We start from the raw sequence: 15,382 nt of genomic DNA, 5'->3' as shown, positions 1-15,382 counted from the left end.
AGCACTGGCTGAGATTTCCAAGCCTGGAATTCTTGAAACAATGTTTAAATAGTTTACCTTCAAAGCAATGTTTAAATAGTTTACCGTCGAGTTGAGGCAGTAGATCAAGTCGATTTGTTAGAGTGGCAGAAATGGTTTTTTGCCTGGAAGTGTGTTGGTATAAGCAAGCCTCCGTCGTGTCAGAATGAATTGGTTTTCCTTCTTTTGGCTTTTTTCTTTCTGGGTTGTAGAGCACTGGGGAGACTGTTTGGGATAAAGAACTGAAAGGCACAAGGGAAGCTGCACGTTCCCCGGGGAATGCTTTAGGCACCTGCGGCTCCTGAAGCGCACCGAGAATCCCAGCTCCCACAGAAAACCTTCCGAAGCTGGAAGGGACAGACAAGACAATTCCAAGAATGGTGTGGGAAGCACTTTCTCCCAGGCGTGGACAGTGCTGAGATCGGAATGACTTCACAATATTCCTTGTGCCTCTCCTGTTGCCAGCCCAGGACTAAGTCGGTGTTCCCTGAGTGGCTGCAGTTCCCTGCCCGTGGAGGGAGGCAGCCTGTGCTGGAGAGCGGGAGAAAGGTCCCTGCTGCATGCTGTGTCCTCGGTGGGCAGAGAACTCTGACCTTAGCCAGGTGGGTTGGTGAGGATTGAATCAATCCTGCCTCCTTTTGAACGAGTTGTTTTAATGAGTCATCAGCAGGGGATGCTTTTAGCCGGCTTTCGTTCAGTTTCTTTTTCACAGGTTTCTGGTTGTTTTCATCATGAAATTATACCAAACCCTTAAGTTCGCTAAATGAACCCTGAAAAGGTTCAAGAAACCAATCCCAAGAGAATTGGGCCTTGGATAGCTGGGATCTCACGGCCCTTAGGGGCCACGTTGGGTTCACCCCCTGATTTTGGTGCGCAGAGAAACTCTCAAGTTAAGGCTTATCAAAAGAAATGGACCAGTTCTCATAAAAATCAGCTTTCCAAACCTTGAATTAAGATCAGAAATGATGGCAATGCCCTTGGCATAAAACCACCTGTGAAGCCAAGCAGGCTTAAAATGCCTGTAGGCAGGAAATCCAAGAGAAATGGCTGCTGGCTCCTGGCATCCTGGGCTTGCCAGGCAACCTTCAGGTCGGAGGAGCCCTCTGAGATGGCAGTGCCAACCATTCCCCCGGTGCCACCCTGTCCCATGTCCCCAGGTGCCACGTCCGCATAGCTTTTGATCCCTCCAGAGACGGGGCCTCCACCACTGCCCTGGGCAGCTGTGCCAGGGCTGGACAGCCCTCCCACCATCAGACTTCCCAATATTTGGCCTGATTTGCCCTGGGATCACAGGAGGCCGTTTCCTCGCCCTGGGTCTTACAGTAGCTGCCCTAAGCAGCCATGATTCCAACATGAGAGCGGCTGGCTTCCTTATGACCCCATCTGGAAGGGGCTTGCTTTCGAGAGATGAGCCAGGTAAGGCTCAGCTCGGTTGCCAGTTTGGCAGGTGAGAGCTTGTAGCTCATGGACGTGTCTGGGAGAGGTGTTGCCTCGCTCATCCACCTGCATGCACGTGGTGAGACAGCTAAAAGAAGATTTCCATCCTCTCTCCCTTGTTTCTCCTCTACTGCTTTGTGTTGCCACCTGTTACAATCCATGGACAGAGAAAGTGGGAAATGTGTTTTAGAAATTCTTGGGAATTTTGCTTGTAGGAACGGAAATCCTGAGAGAACTGATATTTGACCTGCCTGGCCTATGAAATGTCCCAGAAGCTGGTTCATGTATCCATGCTCCTGTTGTGTTCATCTGGGCTGTAGTTCAGGCTTTTCTCCCTGGGCTCTTGCAGTTGCTGTGTCTCTGGGATGCGGTGCAGAATGGAATCAGGCGGCCACACCTCAGGTTCACCTTCTCCCTGACCCTGCTCGTGTGGCACAGCAGATCCTGAAGCCAGGTACTGGAACTTCCTGCGTGTGTCACTGCTGGGGTGAAAAGCAGAGCCCTGGAGAATGGTGATCTCCCCACCTGCTTTGTGCTCAGACACTCTTGACTGAGCTTTTCATTCTGGGGAAGAGAAGGGGAGGGGTGGCCAGCAACACGCTGAGCCTCAGAGCAAAGGCCTTCTGCAGTTCCTGCGCTGTTCTCCCAGCTTGGAACACTGCACAGTACAGCTTCCATTCATTATTGTCCGTGCTTGTGGATTGGGAAGGTTGTCCTCCTCCACGATGCCCCACCTTTTTCTCTTCACAGAGGAGCACATGTACCTCAAGGGAGACAGATTCCTTCCGTCACATCAGTACTCGGACCTGAGGAAAGTACCAGTTTTTTCCAGCTTTTCTTCAGTATTGATTTGGAGGTAAGAGTCCCGCTTTCTCGATCCAGGAATTCTTGAGAAATGTATAGAAAAAAGCCATAAAAATACAATGAACTCTCATTCTCCCATGGGTGGTTAATTAGAGGCATCTTTCTTTTGTTTCCTCTTGGGGTTAGAACTGCCATGTCTGTGGGGACTGCGTTGGTTTTTAGTGCTAAGGCGCAACAACTTGCGCTGCGTATTGCTCTGCGAGCACGACAAACAGAATGTTCTGCCCCAGCGAGCTGACATTCATCTCTGAGTTTCGATTAGTAATGTTAGAGTCGCACTGAAGTGTCTTGGGAACGGCAACCTCTACGATTCCATTTGCACTGCATGTTTGGGCTGCAGGCTGACTGTTCCTGATGGATGTTAGGGATGAAATTCGATAGGAATGGAAATGGAGAAGTCCAGAAGAAGCTGTGGTCAGGCCTGAGCTGGCACTCCCAGGGAACCAGAGTTTTGTGCTCTTAGGAGCAGGTATTCTTTGGCAACGTCTAAATGTCTGATGATGGTATTTCTGTGCCTTCCAGTACAAAGCAGAGCCTGCGAGTGGATCCTCAGATGTCCTGGGGAAGGGCTTCGTGGCAAACGTTGCTGTGGGCTTTATGACTGCCAGAGGATTTTCCAGGTCATTCTCTCCTTTTCAACAGTCTCTTGTGTGATGAGGGCTCGCTCCCAGGTAAGAATTTGGAAAGAAAGCACCAAAAAACCCCAAAGTACAGAAGTCTGCATGGCTTTGAGATCTCAAGGCCAAAGCAAAAAGGAGCAGCTGACTCTGCCTTTGCCTTCTTGAAAACCTGTTCCTTGTTGATTTTGTGTCCGTGTGGAGGGGGAGATAATTGCTTGTGTCCAAACCGGTCGCAGCCTTGTCCCCTGAAACTGGAACAGGTTGCTGCCATCACGGAGCCTCACGTGGGCACCGTGCCTTTGTGCCTGCTGTCAGGGCCTTTTCTCTTTTGGGGGTCTCCATCCACAGGCAGCACGTTTGTTACCTGAACTGCGCTTCAGCGGGAGGGAAGCTCACGTGCCGGGAGCTCTCGGCTTCGGCAGCGTCCGCCCTGAGCGGTTCGGGTATCGAAGCCTTGGACAAAAGGACAAAATCCTCTCACTGCCTGAAGACTCCTCGTGAGAGTAGCTTTGAACGGAGAGCGTCTTTCCTTCCCTGGAGTCGCTGAGAGCAGCTGGTGTTCGTGTCACCTTGAAGCTGATCAGATGCCGGTCCGATTGCTAATTCTGAGTTCGATCGTTCGATCTTGACCGTAGAAGAACAGGTCCTATTTTCTGTTTCAGAGCGGTATTCTGGAGATATTCCAAAGCGCTGCCCGTGCCAGCAAAGCTGCCTGTGAGCTGATCCGGGATCACGGCCTCCTCCCGTGGGTCCTGCACAGCTGAGAGCAAAGGTGAGCAGAGAAGTACAGGAGAAACGGGAACAATTTTGCTGCCCACGGTAGAATAACTGTGTGAGTGAGTATGAAAACAAGGGCGACAGGCCGGGAGCCGGGGGCACCGAGGGCCGGACGGGCAGAACTCGCTGAACTCTGAGGTGTCCCTTGGGGTTTCGAAAACAGAATCGAGATGCTTTCAGGTTGTGATAGGAGGGGGATGATGCTGGGGGGGCTTCGTGGTTTGGAAAACACTTGCTGGAAAAACTGAGAAAGCCAACTGGCACCTGGAATCGGTGTCTCTACCTTTTGAGTTTCAAACAGCCTCAGATCCCGTCCTGTCACGGGACCTGCCGCACGGGAAGTGGCACAGCAATGGCTTTGAGTTGTCTAGAACATTCCTCCCCCCTTGCCTCTCCCTCAGGTACGTTTGCATCCGGCAGAAATCTCTTCTGCGCAGAGCGCCCTGACAGGCTCAGGCAGGTGCCCCAAAAGTGCCCTGGAATAGGGTCCCCTGTGTAGGTGATGGACCAGCTGCCGGCGAGGATCTGCCTTCCCAAAGTGGTTCTCTGTTTTGTTTTCTTGTTGGTTGGTTGGTTTCGTTGGGCTTGTTAATTTCGTTTTGTTTTGTTTTGTTTCTCAGGTTTCTGAAAAGCAAGGGGATCAGTCAGATGACTTCCTTACTCCATACTCTGTGGCTAAGAAAAGAGACAAAACAAGAATCAATCCCAGGAGAAGAGACAAAACAAGAATCAATCCCTCCTCCCTATTCAGCTTGTAAATGAGTTTCTGTATGTTTTGGCCCCCTTCATCAAACATATTGGGTAAGTCTTTGTTTTGTTTTTTGTTTTGGTCAGTTTGCATTTCATCCTCTGTCCAGTTTGACCTTTATTAAGGCCAGGAGGATTTCTTTGTCTCTGGTTGATGAATGGCTTTTTTCGCCTTCAGTTTGCATGTCGAGTAGTGAATTTGGACGAGATTTCTCTGACAGGAGGATTTAGGTGTTTGAAGACATGGGGAAAGAAAGTAAAGTGTGATGCACAGCTGCTGTCAAGTCCTAGGTCCTTCATTTCTGGCCCTTGCCACAGTAAGGCTTAGAAACTGTACTCATTAATTAGCACGCAGGAAAACACGTGGCACTTGTGTTTCCTCTTGGCAGGACTAACGTAGATCTGGCCAGGCTGACCGAGTTCTTCGGCCCCCTCAGCTCTGTGCAGGAACACCGTGCTGTTGCTGCTGAGGCTTTTAGGGGGATGAGGTGAACGACAGCGTCCTCTCCAGCAGGGAGCTGCTGCTCCTGCTGCTCCTGCTGCTCCTGCTGCTCCTGCTGCTCCTGCTGATCCTGCTGCTGCTCCTGCTGCTGCTCCTGCTCCTGCTGCTGCTCCTGCTGCTCCTGCTGCTGCTCCTGCTGCTCCTGCTGCTCCTGCTGCTCCTGCTGATCCTGCTGATCCTGCTGCTGCTCCTGCTGCTCCTGCTGCTGCTCCTGCTGCTCCTGCTCCTGCTGCTGCTGCACAAGTGGAGCCTTGTCAGCGAAGACCTGCATCTGCAGGAGGCCCCGCAGGCCCTGGCTGGGAAGTGCCAAAACAAAGAAGTGATCAGTAAGTGCTGAACTGCTTCCAGGAGGGCGTATTTTGTTGCAGCCGTTACAGACCAACAGTACAAGTGAGGCCAACTGCTCTGGAAACAGTACTAATGCCTTCTGCCAGTCTGATGGAGCTTGAGGGAGGAGGAAAGGAAATGACAAGGCATTTTTCAGGTCTTCCTTGGGGTGAATTCTAAGCTTAGCACAATTGGGAAGCTTTGAGGAAACACAGTTTAAAAAGGGGAAGAGCTGTAAAATGAAACTTAGTTGCCAATCTCATGTCAGGTTCTGAAAAATGGTCTTCTTGAATCAAATCTCAGAAGAAATAAGCGGTGCCTGGAGGCTCTGTGCTCGAAGGTTTGAATGATTCTGAGTGTGGATGGGGATCTGAAAGTCACGTGTAAGTAAAACCAAAAAACACATCAAGCAAGCAAAACTGCAATAGTTGACTTTTCTTGTTGTCATCGTTTTGGAAGAAAGGAAAAATATGGGGCGAGAGGTGAGAGCAGGATCTGCAAAATCTCGGAGTTCTCCGCGTCTCCCTGAGGCTGAAGCCGTGTTTGCTGTCAACGATGGCAGAGTGGAAGATGCTAAAGACTGAAAACTTGGGGTTTTCCCCCTGAATCCCAAGGCTCTGTCAGCAGCTGTGCCCTGTCTATCTCTTCAAGGAGTTTCCGGGTTTAGGAAGGCTTTTCCATTCTTCCGCATTTCTCTAGAACTCCACTCCAAAAGAACGGTGCTGTGTCCGTGTGGTGTTGGTGACTCTGTGTGAGTTGCTGTATTAAAGCCAATCGTTGGTAAGGGTTCTGAGCCTGCCTTGGAGAGCCCTTGGAGGTGGCAGCTCTTCTTTAATTTCCCTTGGTTCCATTCATGCCTTTCAGTGATTCCTGCGAGGTGCACTGCAGTCTGCCTGAAGCCAGCACATCCTGTCCGTGTTTGAACTTGACTCCTGTTGTTTTTCCTCTTGCAGGCAGTTGGCAAAAAGAGGAGAGAGCCAGTAGGAAGTGAAGCCCCTGGAAGGCCTCATCCCAGTCCAAGGTTCCCACTTTTCTCTCTGACTCCTGGGTAATTACCTGGCCAGAACTGGACACAGACTGTCCCTTTGATTTCCTGCCTTTTCCAAGAAATCCTTGCTGTCAGCCGGAGTGTGTTCCTGGTCTCCTCCTCCTCATCCTCCTCCTCCTCCTCCTCCTCCTCCTCCTCTTTTTGCCAAGGTGAATTTTGGTTATTGCAGGAATTGTGGCTCTTTTGTTCCACTGAAACTTGCCAACTCTGCTGAGGGTTTCCGGTGTCAAATCCAAGTGCGATTGGAGTTTCTTTGCATTGTTACTCCCACAAAATAGAGGGATTATTCGGTCCATTCCTATGGGATAGGAGTGGCTTGACCTTTTTAATTCTCCCTTCCCTTGAAAATCAGAGCAGAGGCAGCAGATTTGAAATCGTCGTTCCACGAACCCCACCGGTTTCCTGGCTGTCGGGAAAGTTTTCCACGTTAGAAATTGCTGAGCTTGTCTCTCAGGCAAGCTGGGATGTAGGTGTTATTCCTTCCTTTTATTTGATGGTTTTCCTCTCTCTGATTTTAGGAAGGGAACGTTTCTAGCCAGTGCCAATTTTCCATCCGAACTGGAAGTTTTGGACGTGGTGGGGCACATTTCCAAGGAAAGGGACCCAATTCACGTTAGTAAATGAGGAATTGTTCAGCACCGTGTCCGCAGAGTTTTGGGAACTCCCAGGAAAACTTGCCAAGTGTTTGTTTAATTGCCGGGATTCATCTCTTTGTGAAGTTCAATTCGCTGCGTTTTCAGTTCCATGAATGCCATTAAAAGCTGAATGCCGGCCTGATTGCTGTTCCTTGGACACACGGGGCTGGTTCTTTCCTGCCTTGCCGAGGGCAGAGCTGCTTTTGTTGAATTTTGGGTTGGGCTTAGGGGAAGCGAACGGAAAAACCCCCCCAAATAAAGCCCCCACGACCCCCCGGCCCCCCCAGCAGACATACAGCAGACAGGGAGAAAGAGAAAATCCGCCAATGGGATTGGAATGGAGATGGAAATTGGACCCCTTAGGAAACCAGGCTCCTTGAATTCTAATGACCTGTGTTTGTGATGTGTTAGGGGAAGGAATTCGTCTGGTTTGAACCATCATTTCAAATGTGACCAAATAAACACGGATTGAAGAAAACGACAGGATTTGGGGGCATTTTTCTGGATTATAGGGGAATTTCTTTGGGGATTTTTGGGGGGAGTTTGTGGGAGTGTGGAGGTATATTTGTGGATTTTTGGAGGCTTTTTTGGGGAGATGTTGGGGGGGTTTTGCGGGATTTTTGGGAGGATTTTTGGGGAATTTTGCGAGATTTTTTGATGATTTTAGGGGCAATTTTTGGGATGATTTTTTGTGGATATTTGGGGAATTTTGCAGGAATTTTGGGAGGATTTTTTTGGGGATTTTTGGGGGGATTTTTATGGATTTTAGGGGGATTTGTCGGGGATTTTTGGGGGAGTTTTGGCAGGATTTTGGGGGGATTTTTCGGGGCATTTTTGGTGTAATTTTGGGAGGTTTTTGGGAGGATTTTTGGGGGAACCTGGCGGGATTTTTTGGAGGATTTTTGGGGGGGATTTTTGGAGGTGTTTTGGGGGGGAATTTTAGGGGAGATTTTTAGGGGGATTTTTAGGAATTTTTTGGGGAGGATTTTTGGGGGATTTTGATTGGATTTTTGGGGCGAATTTGGGGATATTTTTGGGGATTCCCGGGGGGTGTTTTTCGAGGATCTTTCTGTGGATTTTTAGGGAGGATTTTGGGGGGATTCTTGGGGGATTTAGGGGGAATTTGGGGGGGGGATTTTTTTTTAATTTTTGGATGATATTTTGCAGCATGTTTGGAGAATTTTGGGGGGGATTTTTGGGGGATTTTGGGGGGGATTTTTGGGAGGATATTTTCGGGGATTTTTGGGGCGATTTTTGGGGATTTTTGAGAGGATTTTTCTGGATATTTGGGGAATTTTGCAGGAATATTTGGGAGGATTTTTGAGGAGATTTTTGTGGGGATTTCGTGGATTTTGTGGTGGATTTTTGGGAGGAAATTTTGGGGAATTTTGGGGGGGATTTTGGGGAAGTTTTTGGGGATTTTTAGGAGGATATTTGGGGGATTTTTTGGAGGATTTTTGGGGGGATTTTTTGGGAGGATTTATGGGGAGCCGTGCGGCAATGCTGCCACCCTGTGGGCAAAGAGCGGTAGTGCAGCTGTCCCCCCCCCGCCCGTCCCGCCTGATCTGTGCGGCAATGCTGCCACCCTGTGGGCAAAGAGCGGTAGTGCAGCTGTCCCGTCCCGCCCGTCCCGCCTGATCTGTGCGGCAATGCTGCCACCCTGTGGGCAAAGAGCGGTAGTGCAGCTGTCCCCCGTGCCCGTCCCGCCTGATCTGTGCGGCAATGCTGCCACCGTGTGGGCAAAGAGCGGTAGTGCAGCTGTCCCCCCCGCCCGTCCCCGACGCGCGTGGCAGCCCCGCACTGTGAGCTCGGGGGCGGCGCTGCCGCCCGCCCGCCCGCAGCTCGGGGCCGAAAGGGAGGGAAAAAGGCAAGGAGCCCGGGCGCGTGGCAGCCGGCTGCCTGCGCGCGCCACCCGGACCCCGGAGCCGTCCGGGCGCGATTTTCCGCGGCGTTTGCGGGTGTGCGGACACGGGATGGGGGCGCAGCGGCGCCGCGGGCGGCAGTCCATTGAGTCAGGCGCTTGTGGGAGGAGCCGAGGGGGCATTTTAGTGGGTTCCACTACCAAGATGGCGGCAAGAAGCGAGGCGCCTGACCTTCTAAAAAAGGCGGCCAAAAGGGCGGGGAAAAATAAGGACCCTATAGGCGTTTAGTCAGATGCCTGCACAAAAACCCCGACTACGGCGCCGCCCGGGCGCAATTTTCCGCGGCGTTTCCAGGTGTGCGGACACCGGCCGTGTGCTCAGTCGCGCCGCGTCCGCGTTCGGATTCGTGGATTTAGTCAGGCGTCTGTGTAAACACCTGCCGGGGGCCTATGCCGAGCCGCAAAGAACATGGCGGCCGGGACGGAAGTGGCCTCAGCCGCAACAAAGATGGCGGCAAGCAGAAGCGGAAGTCACGCGACGCCCCTCACAAAATGGCGCCGAGGCGGGAGGCGGCTGCCCTTCCAAAATGGGCGGCCAAAAGGGCGGGAAAAAATAAGGACCGTATAGGCGTTTAGCCAGACGCCTGCACGAAACCCCGACTACGGCGCCGCCGGGACGCAATTTTCCGCGGCGTTTCCAGGTGTGCCGACACGGGCCGTGTGCTGAGTCGCGCCGCGATTGCGTTCGAATTCGTGGATTTAGTCAGGCGTCTGTGTAAACACCTGCCGGGGGCCTATGCCGAGCCGCAAAGAACATGGCGGCCGGGACGGAAGTGGCCTCAGCCACAACAAAGATGGCGGCAATGAAAAGCGGAAGTCACGCGACGCCCCTCACAAAATGGCGCCCAGGCGCGAGGCGCCCGACCTTCCAAAAAGGGCGGCCAAAAGGGCGCGAAAAAATAAGGACCCTATAGGCGTTTACCCAGATGCCTGCACAAAAACCCCGACTACGGCGCCGCCGGGGCGCAATTTTCCGCGGCGTCTCCAGGTGTGGGGACACGGGTCGTGTGCTCAGCCGCGCCGCGTTTGCTTTTAAATTCGTGGATTTAGTCAGGCGTCTGTGTAAACACCTGCCGGGGGCCTATGCCGAGCCGCAAAGAACATGGCGACCGGGACGGAAGTGGCCTCAGCCACAACAAAGATGGCGGCAATGAAAAGCGGAAGTCACGCGACGCCCCTCACAAAATGGCGCCCAGGCGCGAGGCGCCCGACCTTCCAAAAAGGGCGGCCAAAAGGGCGGGAAAAATAAGGACCCTGTAGGCGTTTACCCAGATGCCTGCACAAAAACCCCGACTACGGCGCCGCCCGGGCGCAATTTTCCGCGGCGTCTCCAGGTGTGGGGACACCGACCGTGTGCTCAGCCGCGCCGCGTTTGCTTTTAAATTCGTGGATTTAGTCAGGCGTCTGTGTAAACACCTGCCGGGGCCTATGTCGAGCCGCAAAAAAGATGCCGGCGGGACCGGAAGTGGCCTCAGACGCAACCAAGATGGCGGCAAGGAAGGGCGGAAGGCTCGTGGGGCTCGTCGCGGCCGAAAATCGCCGAGTGCAGCTCACACCCTGCAATGGCAAAAGCTGTTTTATTAAAACTCAGCCGAGAATTTTCCTCTTATTTCCAGGTCACAGGATATACTGAGGCTGAGAGGGATCCTAAAATCTGACTCTCAAGCGGACGGACCGTTTGAGAATCGAACTCAGCACCTTGGCATTACCCGGACTCTGCTCCAAGCAGCTGAACCAATCTCTGCATTATGGGGATGGACCTCCATAGGATGGCAACGCTTGGCCCCACTAAGGTAAGTGCAGTGCCGCCTTCTCTGCCAAAGCTGCTTCACACACCAGCCCCTGGAATGGCTCGAGGGCAGAAGTGGCTGGCAGCTCACGACAGCACAAAGCTCTTCCAGTGACGCTGATTTCCTGTCCTTTCCAGGATTTACCCAGCAGCTGCCGTAAAAGTACTCACACAAAGTCTCTTTCCGGGCGGAAAGGAGCAGGACAAGTCCTGAGGCTTCCCTTCTTCCACGGCCAAAGCTCTGCAGAGAGGCAGGGCCGGTCCCACCCGCACAGGGGCGTTTCCTGCAGGTGAGTGTTGCCGGGCCAAACTGATGGCAGCTGCTGAGGCCGGGGCTGCTTTTCTGGCCGGAGGCCTCGGTGCCCCCCCGTGCCGCCTGCAGTGTCCCTCGGGGTTTCCTGCAGGTGTCCCGGGTGCCCGGAGGCGCAGGGAGGAAGGAGGCCGGCAGCCCCAGCGGGGCCAGCAGCCCTGGGATGATGTGCAGGGAGGAGCTGTGCCTGCGGGGCCCCGCCCGTGGCAGCGGCGGCCAAACGCAGGGCCCGGGGCCGGGCTCGGGGCTGGCACGGACACGGCCCCGGGGCTGCCGCGGCTCCTCGGCCAGGGGCTGCTCCCGCCTGGCACGGGGAGATGCTGCAGCCCGGACAGAGGCACCCACAGCCCAAGAGCTCCCCGGGGAACAGCTGGCATTGCCTGGGAACGGCGGCTCGGGCTGTCTGCAGAGGGGCTCAGACAGCAATTCCCACCTCCCGGAGCTCCCACACAGTTGCCAGGGATGTCCTGGCCACCCCAAATCCCCTCCCTTTCAGCCTGAGGACATCACCCGTCGGCAGCATTAAAGCCAAGGCGCTCCTCCCTCACAGAAATTAAATCCGGAGCAACGGCCCTCGGAGATGCCTCAAAATCAAAGGTTTGAGTGGGATGGAGTTTCGTTTGGATGAAGTCTGGACTTTTCCAGGGAGCCAGCCGGAGTGCAGCAGTGATGGAAAGCTTTTGCAGGTGGGTCCCACTGGAGGTGTGCTGAAGGCAGGGATGGGCGTCCCTTGCCTGAGGGAAAGGCACTTGCAGAGGCCACTGCTGGGGCTCGGAAAGGAGCTGAGCTCCTGCAGGGAGCTGTGTCCTCCCGAGGGCACAGGGGCTGCCTCAGCACAGGCCGGCCAGTGCCTTCTCCTGCTCTGAAACATCACCTGGAGCCCGAGCTCAGGGGGTGGCTGAATTCCAGGGAAATCTGACAGGTGACCCCCAGGGGGTGAGGGTTATAATTAACCAAATCTATGGAATAGAAACCTATCCTGTCCCCATCCTGCTGAGCTTCCTTGGAAGCTCTGCTGGTTCCTGACACGTCTGGCATTCAAGCAGCAGCTCTGCGTGGGAATATCCGTGCTCCGTGAGGCACTGTGAGGTTATTGCAGCGGGAACTGAGCAGGGAATTCGGGGCCGTGGGTATAATTCATCTAAACTAGCAAAGGTGACAGTGAACCCCAAATCTGGGCACCACACAGAGAACAATCTTTGTGCTGCCCTGTCAGCTCAAGCCCCTGGGCTGGGAAGTTTTGGGAGTCAAACATATGGAATGATAGAAGTCACAGCAACTGGTGTCACCCCGAGGGACAGTCCAAGTCCCAGACAATTCCTCTGCAGTCCCCTGGGGGGGAAAACACCCTCTGTCTGCCAGGAGCCCTGACTCTGTTTCTCCTATCAGCTGTGTTGGGCTTTAAGAACTTGAAATAACTTTGAAGCCAAAGAAATCACCTTTTCCTACTGGTTTGATTGTGTTTTTTTGTTGTTTTTTTTTTTTTTTTTTTTTCTTTCAGATGCTGGACTTGCTTCTGTGGATGTGTGCTGAGCTCTGGCTGCAGGGGACTGTCAGGCCTGAATGGCTGTGAGTTTGTGTTCTTCTCGCTGGGGAAGCAGAAATAATTATTAATTAGACTGCAGAAATGTTTTCAGAAACCTTTCCCCTTTCCTGCCCTTTGCTGGTGGATCTTCTTTTTCTGCCTTTGACTTTACAAAGCTGTTCCCTGATGTCAATTCCCCTGCCTGAATTCCTTGCAGCTCCTAGCTGGGAAAAACTGGGATGATGTCCTAGGGATGTTCTTAGGGGAGGACAGAGGTGAGATTTTTGCCTGTATTTTTCTAATATTTTCTAAAATTTCAGGGAGCTGCTCCTGCTCCTGCCCCTAATCCTGCTGCTGCTGCACAAGTGGAGCCTTGTCAGCGAAGACCTGCATCTGCAGGAGGCCCCGCAGGCCCTGGCTGGGAAGTGCCAAAACAAAGAAGTGATCAGTAAGTGCTGAACTGCTTCCAGGAGGGCATATTTTGTTGCAGCCGTTACAGACCAACCGTGTGGTGCTGGTGACTTTGTGTGAGTTGCTTTATTAAAGCCAATCGTTGGTAAGGGTTTTGAGCCTGCCTTGGAGAGCACTTGGAGCTCTTGGTGCTCTGGCTTTCCCCTAGGTGGCCCTGGGGGCGCCCTGGCTGTCCCCTAGGTGTCCCTGGGGTTGCCCTGGCTGTCCCCTAGGTGTCCCTGGAGTGCCCTGGCTGTCCCCTAGGTGTCCCTTGGGGTCCACGGGCTGTCCACTAGGTGTCCCTTGGGGGGACCTGACTGTCCCTGGGATGCCCTGGCTGTCCCCTAGGTGTCCCTGGGGGTGCCCTGGCTGTCCCCTAGTTGTCCCTGGGGTGCCCTGGCTGTCTCTTAGGTGTCCCTGGGGGTGCCCTGGCTGTCCCCTAGGTGTCCCAGGGCTGCCCTGGCTGTCTTTTAGGTCTCCCTGGGGGTGCCCTGACTGTCCCCTAGGGGTACCTTGTCTGTCCCTGGGGGGGCCCTGGCTGGCCCCTAGGGGTCCCTGGGGGTACCCTGGCTGTCCCCTATGTGTCCCTGGGGGTGCCCTGGCTGTCCCCTTGGTGTCCCTGGGGGTGCCCTTGCTGTCCCATAGGTGTCCCTGGAGGTGCCCTGGCTGTCCCCTTGGTGTCCCTGGGGGTGCCCTGGGTGTCCCTGGGGTGCTCTGGCTGTCCCCTAGGTGTCCCTGGGGGTGCCCTAGCTGTCCCTTAGATGTCCCTGGGGGTGCCCTGGCTCTCCTTGGGGTGCCCTGGCTGTCCCTTATGTGTCCCTGGGGGTGCCCAGGGTGTCCCTGGGGTGCCTTGCTGTCCCCTAGGTGTCCCTTGGGGTGTCCTGGCTGTCCCCTAGGTGTCCCTGGGGGTGCCCTGGCTGTCCCTGGGGTACCCAGGCTTTCCTTTAGGTGTCCGTAGGGGTGCCCTGGCTTTCCCGTAGTTGTCCCTGGGGTGCCCTGGCTGTCCATTTGGTGTCCCTGGAGGTGCCCTTGCTGTCCCTTGGGGGGCCCTGGCTGTCCCTGAGGGGGCCCTGGCTGTCCCCTAGGTGTCCCTGGGGTTCCCTGGCTGTCCCTGGGGTGCCCAGGCTTTCCTATAGGTGTCCCTGGGGGTGCCCTGGCTGTCCCCTAGGTGTCCCTGGGGGTGCCCTGGTGTCCCCTAGGTGTCCCTGGGGGTGCCCTGGTGTCCCCTAGGTGTCCCTGCCTCGCTCGTATCCTCGACTCCGCCTCCGGCGCCATGGTGACACCCCTCCCAGTCTGGACCAGTGTGGCCACACCCCCTCCCCTGGGGCCATTAGACCCCTCCCAGTATAGACCAGTAAGGCACCGTGTGCCCACCACGGACCCCCACACGCCTGCCAGTTCGGCCCAGTCCACTCCCCGTCCATCCCAGTTCTCTCTGATCACCCTCCCAGTGCTCCCAGTCCATCCCAGTCCCGCAGGTGCTGGTGCTTGTGGCTTGATCATCTGGTGCCTGTCCGCAACGTGGAGCGGGTCAAATGAGGCCTCAGGGGGAGGGGGGGGCGGATTTTGGGGGTCCTGGGGGTCCCGAGTTGTCCTGGAGGGGTTTGGGGGGTTGTGGGGGGTCTGCGGGGAGTCTCAAGGGGCTGCTGTGGGTGTTTTTGGGGGATCTTCGGGAGGTTTGGGCGGCCCATTTGCGGCATCAAAGGAACCTGAGGAGGGTTTTGGGCGCTCCTGGAGGTCGGGGGGGGCCCTGGGGGTGGTTTGGGGGGCACTGGGGGGTTCCAGCCCGTGACCCCCCCCCGTTTTTGACCCCCCCCCGAGCTGTTTCGGTCTCATCGACGCCCTCCTGAAGCCCAAGGGGGGGTGGGCGCTGGGCCCCCCCCGCTGCCCCCTCCCCTGCCACCCCCACGACGCCCTGCAGGTGAGGGACCCCCAAAAACCCCTCCCCAGACCCCAGATTCACCCCTGGGACCCCAAAAAACCCCCCAAACCTCTCCCCGGACCCCAAATTCACCCCTGAGGCGCCATAAAACCCCTAAACCCCTCCCCATGAACCCCAAATCCACCCCTGGGACCCCCCAAAACCTCCCTAGGACCCCAGATCTACCCCGGGACCCTCGAATCCATCCCTTGGACCCCCAAAAACCCCAAAATCCATCCCTGGGACCCCCCAAAACCTCCCTCCAAACCCCAAATTCACCCCTCGGACCTCCAGAATCCTTCCACAGGACCCCTCAGGGGTCGTTCCCCACGAAAAAGGGCGGGAAACGTGAGGGGAGAAAAAGGGCGGGATCAAGTGGGGGGGATCAATGGAATTTTGGGGGGGGTCAGCGACGCTGAGGAAGGATCAATGGAATATTGGGGGGGCATCAATGACATTGGGGGGGTCAGTGACACTCGGGTGGGGATCAA

The 15,382-nt window shown here is 55.0% G+C and overlaps 2 long non-coding RNA genes across 3 annotated transcripts; both read left to right on the top strand.

Annotated features, from left to right (window-relative positions):
- The first annotated feature begins 228 nt into the window (after positions 1–228).
- Positions 229–4,976, top strand: LOC136305306 (uncharacterized). Of its 2 annotated transcripts, XR_010725238.1 has the most exons (7): positions 229–620; positions 1,805–1,909; positions 2,206–2,311; positions 2,842–2,990; positions 3,602–3,711; positions 4,337–4,517; positions 4,853–4,976. It is a non-coding gene; the product is annotated as an uncharacterized lncRNA (long non-coding RNA). The 2 variants fall into 2 exon arrangements; XR_010725237.1 differs by having other exon boundaries at positions 4,337–4,976.
- Positions 4,977–11,283: 6,307 nt separating this feature from the next.
- On the top strand, positions 11,284–13,030 carry LOC136305307 (uncharacterized). Its single transcript, XR_010725239.1, has 3 exons — positions 11,284–11,681; positions 12,497–12,564; positions 12,841–13,030. It is a non-coding gene; the product is annotated as an uncharacterized lncRNA (long non-coding RNA).
- The last annotated feature ends 2,352 nt before the right edge of the window (positions 13,031–15,382 follow it).

Source organism: Chamaea fasciata, unplaced genomic scaffold, assembly GCF_029207755.1.
Source record: "Chamaea fasciata isolate MVZ Bird 193981 ecotype frontalis unplaced genomic scaffold, bChaFas1.0.hap1 SCAF_354, whole genome shotgun sequence".
Lineage (NCBI taxonomy): Eukaryota > Metazoa > Chordata > Aves > Passeriformes > Sylviidae > Chamaea > Chamaea fasciata.
Note: the sequence above shows the minus strand (reverse complement) of the source record. Positions and strands in the feature narration are given on the sequence as shown.